Raw genomic sequence first — 9,132 nt, forward strand, 5'->3', positions numbered from 1 at the left:
GCCACTGGAAGTGGCTTGGGTGGGCCTGCAAGTTAAGTGGGGTGGGGTCTCAAGGAATCACCAAGGCCGAATAAATGATGTTAGTCAGGTTGATGGAGACTCAGATATGGTGGCCTCCTGTATCTGCATGCTGGGTAGGGGCAGGGCTCAATAAAAGAATAAGTACTGGTTTCTGCCAGTACTTCTGCTGGAAAAAAGCTGCCCCTCCAGCCTTTGCTCTGAGGCCAGACACTTTAATTTCTCCCATTATGTCCCTGGCACTTTTCAAGCTGCTGCCCCAACACTGGAGCTCAGAGTGAGTGAGTCCATCTGCGAGTATGTTTGTGGGTAGGCCCTTTCAAAGGAATGCCTGGAACTTTAGCCACTCTACATCTCACTCAGCCACAATCTCTGCTGCTTTTCATAGCCAGAAGTTATGGGGACTTCTCTCCTCAACACTGATACCCTGGGCTGAAGAGCCTGGTGTGGAACTGAGACTCCTCGCTCCTCAGGGGAGACCTCTTTAGCCAAGATAGCCCTTCCAATTTTTAACTCCCACACATGGGTATGAGGACCAGCTTGTTCAGCATCTCTATCTCTCCTGTTTTTGTGTCTTCTTCTGTATGCCCTTAGTTATAGGATTTCCATTCAGCAAGGCATCAGGTGACTCTCAATGATAGCTTGTCTGTAATTTAATTGTAACTTTGATGTGGTCATAAAAGGAGGCAAGCATAGCGTTGACCTACTCCTCAGCCATCTTGACCAGAAGCATATATATGTTTTGTTTTGCTTTTTAATCAAGTTTCAGAAGTTTTCTCTATTGCTTCTTTTCTAAGAGTTTTGTCATGAATAAGGGTTGAATTTTTTCAAATACTTTTCTTCATCAGTTGATATGATTATGTGATTTTCTTCTTTAGCTTGTTAATATGGTGGATTACATTGATTTTAAAATACTAAACCAAGCATGCAACCCTGAAACAAAGCCAACTTGACCGTGATGTATAATTTTTTTAATGTATTGCTGAATTCCATTTGCCAATATTTTGTTAAAGATTATTGTATCTGTATTTATGAAAGATATTGATCTGTAGTTTTTGATTGTTTTGCTTTTGTTTTGTTTTGTTTTGTATTTGGTTTTGATAGCAAGGTAATACCAGCCTCATAAAACGAATTGGAAGTGTACTTTCCTCTTCTACTTTCTGGAAAGGATTATGTAAATTTGGTACTAATCCTTCTTTAAACATTTTGTAGAATTCTCCAATGAAACCATATGGGCCTGGTGATTTTCTTATGGGGGTTTTTAAATTATGAATCCAATTTCCATAATAGTTATAGGGCTGTTTAACTTACCTATTTCATACTGGATGAGTTGCGATAGCTGTATTTTTTAAGAAAGTGATCTACTTAATCTAAGTGGTCACATTTATATCTGTAGAGTTGTTCATAGTATTGTCTTTTAATCCTTTAGATTTCTACAGAGTCTATAATTATATCTCCTATTTCATACTTGATATTGGTTATCTGTGTCTTCTCTCTTTTTTTTCTTGTTTCAGGTTTGCTAATTTTATTGATCTTTTCAAAGACCCAATTCTTTGTTTCATTGATTTTTCTCTATTTTTCTGTTTTCTATTTCATTGATTTCTGTTTTTGTTATTATTGCCTTCCTTCTGCTTGCTTTGAATTTAATTTTGCTCCTCTTTTCTTAGGTACTTGAGGTGGGAATTTACATATTTATTTGATACGTTTACTCTTCTCTAATATATACATTTAGAGATATAAATTTCACTCTAAAATTATCTGTATCTTACAAATTTTTATGTTACATTTTCATTTTCATTTAATTCTATGTATTTTTAATCACTCCTGAGACTTTGATTTTGATTTATAGGTTATTTAGAATTATGTTGTTTAGTTTCCAAGGGCTTGGATATTTTATTGTTATCTTTATGTTATTGATGTCTAGTTTAATTCCATTGTGATCAGAGAACACACTTTTGTAAGATTTCAGTTGTTTTAAATTTGTTTTATGGCCCAGGGTATAATCTATTTTGGCATGTGCACTTGAAGAGAATGCATATTCTGCTGTTGTTAAGTAGAATGCTTTATAAATGCTGACAATGCTGTTGGTTGATGGCACTGTTAAGTCTCATATCCTTGCTAATTGTCTGTTTAGTTGTTCTATCAATTCTTGAAATAGGAGTATTGAAATCCTGACCTATTGTTGTAGATTTGTCTGTTTCTCCTTCCATTTCTATTGGTTTTGGCTTTCCATCTTTTTCAGCTCTATTTTTTGTTGCATACACATTTAGAATTATTACATCTTCTTGTAAGAGTAACTCTTTTATCATGAGATAATGTTCCTTTCCAGCAATTTTCTGAATTCTCAAATCTACTTTGTGTAATATTATATATAGCCACTTTTGATTTCCTTTGATTAATCTTTGCATCATATACCCTCTTCCATCTTTTTAATTTCAGTTTGCCTAAGTCATTGTATTTGAAGTGAGTTTCTTTTAGACAGCAGATATTTGGGCCATACTTTTCAATCTAGTCTCACTTTCTGCCTTTTAATTGATGTTTTCAGACTATTTACAGTGGCTTTATATATTGATATGTTAGTGCTCAAATCTACCATTTTAGTTTTTATTTTCTGCTTGTTCTTCCTGTTTCTCATTTCTCAGGTTTTTTTTTTGCCTTTCTGTGTTTTACTTAGATGCTTTATCAAATTACATTTTGATTTAGCTATCTGTTTTTAATGTATATTTTTGTATAGCTTTTGACTAGTTGCTCTAGATATTACATTCATGTATATATAACTTATATATATAATGCTTTAACCCATCTCTGGATCCTGTGTAGTATCCATTATCCATTTAGCAAACAATTGCAAAGTAATACAAGTTACTTCTAATTTTATTTTAATTTAGTCTCTCAAATAATCATTTCACAAGAAAGAAAGTCATTCCAGAGCTACTCATGAATGTAGTACAACAGAAGGAAATTATTTGATAATGCAAAATTCTTAAAACAAAATATTTTTGAAGGAGAAAGAGAGAAGACAGAGATGGGGAAGGGGGTGGGATGGGAGCTTGCAGCAAGAGAGAGAGAGAGGAGAGAGAGGAGAGAGAGAGAGAGAGAGAAAGAGAGCGAGCAGTCAAACTGCACTTTGCATTGGACTCTTCCATGTACAGAATTGATCATTTGGTTAGTCAGAGAGTACCTCTAGATAGAGAAGTTCTCAAGCTGGTGGCCTGTGGACCTAATCTAGCTAGACATTTTTACTCTAAAATTGGTATTTTCCAGCTTCTTTTGAAAAATGGAATGATCTAGAAATACTAATTCACAAATCCTTATTCACAAACGTCTACCTTGGGTAGAGCTAAGCAGTGCTGCCCATTAACATGGACGAACACACTCTGTGCCCCAGAGCCCAGCACTCCCTCCCGTCTTTCACCATCTTCTTCACTGAGGTTTCATTTGCTATCATACTGGCTCTTATGGATATTTATTTAGCATTTTCTGCTACAGAAATCTCTACAGTTTCTCTACTGTAAAAAATAAAATAAAAAAACCTCCGAACAGAGGAATTTCAACCAAAGCATACATTCAACTAGTATTTGTTGAGGACCAGGTGCCAGGTCCTCAGACTGGAAAAACAGATGTAAATTTGATGTGGAGCCTCTAATTTTGTAGGAAAGAAAATTAAGTGCATAACAAATCACCATAATTGTTCAAAAGGATCAGGGCTGCATGAGCGAGATGCACAACGGGCTAATCATACCCTTAAGGCAATGATCGGTCCTGCTGTCTGTGAAGATGTACCCCAAACATTTTAGGTCCTCCTTTGGGTGACACATCAATGGGATGCCCAGACATCTGTTAAAAAAATATTGCTCTTGGTAAGAAAGTTCCCTCTCCTATCCAGATATTTGCCAGCAGATATACGCAGCCTCCATCTGTCTTGCCAATTGATAGGTCTAAGAATAAGAATCACAAAGGAAAATAAGGACAGTTACCCACATCCAGAATAAGTAACTCTTCCTACATACTTCACTCTCCTTTGAATATTAGAAAACCTATATCATGAAACTCTACACAGAGGTAGTTAGGGTAAAGTTATGAAATGCATTATTCTAAAAAGGTCATATAGGAACAAACACATGTATACACACCCATATGCATATCTATATGCATATGTGTGTATTTATATAAATGTACATATGTATGTATAAAAAGTCTTATCTATATATCTATCTATCTATCTATCTATCTAAATAAATTAACTAAATCATGTTGGTTTCTTAAGGGTAGACTAAAATATTTGGGCATGTTCAGAGACACCTTTAGAGAGGACCTGCCCCTCACAAACATTCAGGGACAGATTGGGCTGGGTATCCCATAAGATTGACCCAAGTCATGTCTTCCCTGGTGCTCTTTCTTACATTAGTTCTTGTATTTATTTTCTGACACTGGTTCCATTTAGAGGGAAAAGGTTAAAGCTCTTAATCCCTCTCTATGCAGAACTGAAGGGATTTGGGCCCTCTGAACATAAGGGCTGTAACCTTCTTTGGATTTATTGAACTGCGTGATTACAGCCAAGAAAATAAATGTATGGAGAACTTGGAATATGAGTAGCTTGAATGGAAAGTAAGACATGAATAATTAATAGGATTAAGAGAGAGGAGTACCTATATTTATTTTAAGGTGACCCTGGCAGCTCATGGGGCCAAATTCCCCAGACTTTAAGGATGCAGCATCTCCATGGAAAGTAATACCAGCTTTTCATGTATTAGTTCAACTCCAAAAGTCCCGAAATGACTGACAACATGTCTGACTTTTAGGGTGGAAAATACAAGTGCTGAATCTTCGTCTGGCATTTTAGATACTACTGCTGAGGACACATGGCAAAAAATTATATCAGACCCACAGCATAGCTCAAAGGAGCAGCTGCTATGGACATGGCAAAGGTTGAAATGTAATCTTGGCTTTGCTCTTAACCAGCAAATGACCATGGACATGTCACTCCCGCTACATGGTCTTCACTTTCCTGTGTCTATAATAAGAGTGGACCAGAAGAATCTTAGGTTTTTCTTAGCTTCAACCCTCCCTCTGACTCTGTTTGATCATTGTATGGTAGACTGAAGAGTGATCCCCAGAGATGTCCTCGACTTAATCCCAGGATATGTCACTTTATATGTCAAAAATTATTTTAAAAATATGATTAAGGATATTGAGATGGGGAGATTATTCTGGACACTTCGAGTGGGCCCTAATTGTAATCACGAGGGTCTTTATAAGGGGAATACTAAGGGAGATTTGATACAGAAGAGGAGAAGGCTGTGTGATCAGAGCTTAGAGGGATGCGGCCACAAACCAAGGAACACCAGCAGCTAACAGATGCTGGAAGATGGGAGAAATAACTCTACCCTGGACCCTCAAGAGGAAACCAGCCTTGCTACCATCTTAATTTTAGCCCTGAAGATTCAATTAGACACCCAGCGTCCATAACTGTAAGAGAATAAATTTTTGTTATTTTAAGCCATTGCGTTTGTAGGGGGGTTATAGCAGTAACAGGAAAGTAGTGCTCACATAGACACTGGCTTTCCAAGCAGTTTCATGGATGTGATGCCTTTTGCCTCCTGAGTGCCCTGCTTTATGCGATAATGTTACCTGCCTAACCCCTGAGGGCACTGGAGTTGGCAACCCTGGCACTCCTCATGAAGGACGACTCTGATGCTACAGTCACCATATATTTATTCACTCACCCAGTTATTCAACCAGTGTTCACTGAGTACCTGTAGGCCAGGCATTCTGAAGGTGTAAGAATGGACAAAATGCATTGCTCCCCTCTACACAGTCTTGGATGACAAACAGAGACAATAGTGTTGGGATAGTAAAAAGAGTAATGCAAATGTAGAGAAGTAGAGAGGATGGGCCTTGCCATTGTTGGTCATCAAAGGGGGCTTCCTCTCTGGGTACCAGACAGGAACAGAATGAGAGGTGTAAATATGCCAGAGCATTGGTCCACATCACTGCTCGTGGCCACAGGAGGGCAACACCTCTGATTCCAGGTCTAGACACCTCTTCACTGACTCCAGCTTCCACCACTACCTCCCATGCCCTTCCAAGGACAGAACCCAGGTTAGCCGACTGGCCAATGCTTTCTCAGAATCCTGCCTCTTGGTGGTTTCAATTAGTGTTTTTCAAACTGAGAGCCATGACCCATTAGTGGGTTGTGAAATCAGTGGAACAGATCGTAGCACTTTTAAAAGCAGAATGGAATTGAATAGAAAATATTAAAGTGTGTTGTACCTTGTCAATAGAGATGCTGTTTTGGAAAAAGTTTAGTTTCAGAAAATTATATATATACAGAATCATGATGTAAAATATATTTGTTACTATGGGTCTTGAATAAAATAGTCTGAGACACTGATTTAACTGTTTCAAAATGAAATAAGCTGCTGTGAGCTTTTCTGGAAAAATATGGACAAGAGGTGGTACAAAAAATACTTAAATGAAAAAGCAAGTGAATATAATTGAGCTTACATGAACAATCTCCAACCCGGTAAGCACACGTGCATCTTATTATGTAGATGGCATTATCCTCGGCAATCCAAAAGGCACAATAACAAATAAGACCCAGAACTCAGCACTTCCAGCTCTTAGAAAAGGTGACATATGAGCACACTTACTACTGATTCTGGGCAAAATGTAGTTCAAGTACCAGAAAGGCACCTCAAAGACTCTGGGCCCAGAAATTATAGATATCCTCATGGAGAAGATGGCAATTGAGCTGGCCCTTAAACTTGGGTTAGTTTTTAAGTGAGATATGGGAAAGGCTTTTAGGAAGAGGGTACAGCGTGGATATAAAGGCAGAGGGGCAGAACAGTACAGAGCCCCTCCAAGAAGTAGGAATTACTCTTATTTGATTGAGTACATTATGAATAAGGGTAGGTAGAGTTTCTGTGGGAGAAAACACTACAAAGATAGATAGGGACCTCCAGCAGGCCATGGACCCTCTTTGACCACCAGTTTCTTTTCTGCTCAATGAAGTTAATGGGACTTACTTTACTCACCTCTCCTGTGTTAAAGACTATAAAGAGAGAAGTCATGGGACAATGCATTGAAGAATATTGCCCAATTCATCTACTCCCTCAACAGAAGTTCCTGAGCCTCTGCTGTGGCCAGGACTGGTCTGAAATATGATGGTAGATGAGCAGTGCCAAGCCCTGTGATGAATACAGAAACTTAAAGAACAGATCACTCCCTCTGCCTTGGAAACTCAGGAAGTGTCAACAAGGGCAGGACATGTGAGCTGAATCTGGAGGAATAAGTTTGAATTTGTGAAGGAGACAGGAACTTCAGGTGGAAGGAACAGCATATGTCATGGTTATAGATTCGTGAATGGGGTTGATGTGTCCAGCGGGTCCGTAAGCTGGGGCTCCTGGGACGTGGGAGGTGTAGACAAGGCTGTCTTGCATGGAAATGCCCTGCTGAAGGCATCAAAGAAATTTAAAATTCAATCATTTGCCATGGCTTTTCCAAGTCCCACAGAGGCGCCATCTGCTGGCCACACTTTGTACCTGCAAGGATGGGTAGGCCAGAGGGAGAGTACTTTTCTAACTCTCAACAAGGTTGTACATGGGCTAGATAAAGCTTGAAAACGGAAGACTTGTGGGAAAGGCAGATGAGTTCTGAGGGGAGTGGGAAGGAAATTCCCTTGGATAGCAAAATGAATGTTAGCACGTTCATCATCAGTTCTCCTCGGTGTGAACTTCAGGACTCTCCTCCCCATTCCCAAACTCAGCTCCCTACCAAGACTCTTCGCTCTAGCTCCAGTACTTAATTTTCTCCCTTCTCAGACTACTTCTAACCATTCTTTTCTTCCAGCTATGGTCTGCCCCTCTGCCACCACCTCCAGGCAGGCTTCCCAGATTCCCCCACCAGGACTAATCGCTGCCTTCCGTTCAGTCCCTCTCTTGCCCCCTGGAGGTTTGCATTTAAACATGTCTCCTGTGTGCAGGTGACACGCACATCCCTGTGTTTCAATCATTTGTGTTTCTCATATCTGCTCAGCTCATCAATTTCATGGATACACCTTCAGGTCACAGACCCCTTTGTTTTCCCCTTTACGATGCCACCTAGCTGGCATAACAAATAGTGTCCCACAAAGGACCATTTCTGATTCACTAAGAAAGGAATTAAATCTCTGGATGAGCTGTCATAGGATAGGTGCCAAGAGCCAAGAAGAGCTCTCTCTGGAAGTGGGAGGGGGGTGGAGGCATTCAGCTATACCCTCCACTCCTACTATAGCCTCCTTACTTCAGATATTTCCATAAAGAAACATCCATTCAGGCCCTAAAAAGAGAACAGACTGAGAACATAGAATCCCGTGACTTATACTTGCATTAAGGGGTAAAGAACTAATAGTGTCTTCTTTTTCAAGAAAGGTTTAGATATAATATAGGCCAGGGAGCATGAAGACATGAAGCATCTGTGAGGAGAAAGGGGCACCATGGACAAGAAAAATAATTTTATAAAAAATAAAAAGAACATAGACTCTAGACATACCACACAGGAGGCAGAACTGGAATGGCAGACTCAAGAGTAGTAGATGCAGTTCTCCCAGTCGCTGTCTGTCTAGCATGGTGAACCATGATTTTCTTCTCCCAGACATCAGCTACTCCTGTCAGTTAATTTTTTCACTGTCCTCAACAACTCCAGACATCAGCTGGGGGAGAAGGATATTCTGGGTGAAGACAGAATGGGAATTAGTGGGATCCAGGGTTGAGAAAAGAGCCCAGAAGCAGAAGTCCATGTGACAAAGGTCAACATGTCAGATAAGGAGCAGAGTGGGGCATAATGGAAAGAGCAAAGCCTTACAGGGTAGATGCCATGAACTGAACGTGTAAGTCTCCTGACAATTTATATGTTGAAGCCTTACTCCCCAGTGTGATGGTATTTGCAGGTGAGGCCTTTGGGAGGTGATTAGGTTACAAGAGTAGAGCTCTCTTGAACAAGATTAATGCCCTTATAAGAACAGACACGTGAGAGATGATCTCTCTGCCATGTGAGGACACAGCAAGAAGGCAGCCATTTACAAGGGAGCTCTCGCCAGGAACCCAATTGGCTGGCACCTTGATCTTGGACTTC

This window comes from Pteropus medius, unplaced genomic scaffold (assembly GCF_902729225.1).
Source record: "Pteropus medius unplaced genomic scaffold, Ma_sr-lr_union100, whole genome shotgun sequence".
NCBI classification, from domain to species: Eukaryota; Metazoa; Chordata; class Mammalia; order Chiroptera; family Pteropodidae; genus Pteropus; species Pteropus medius.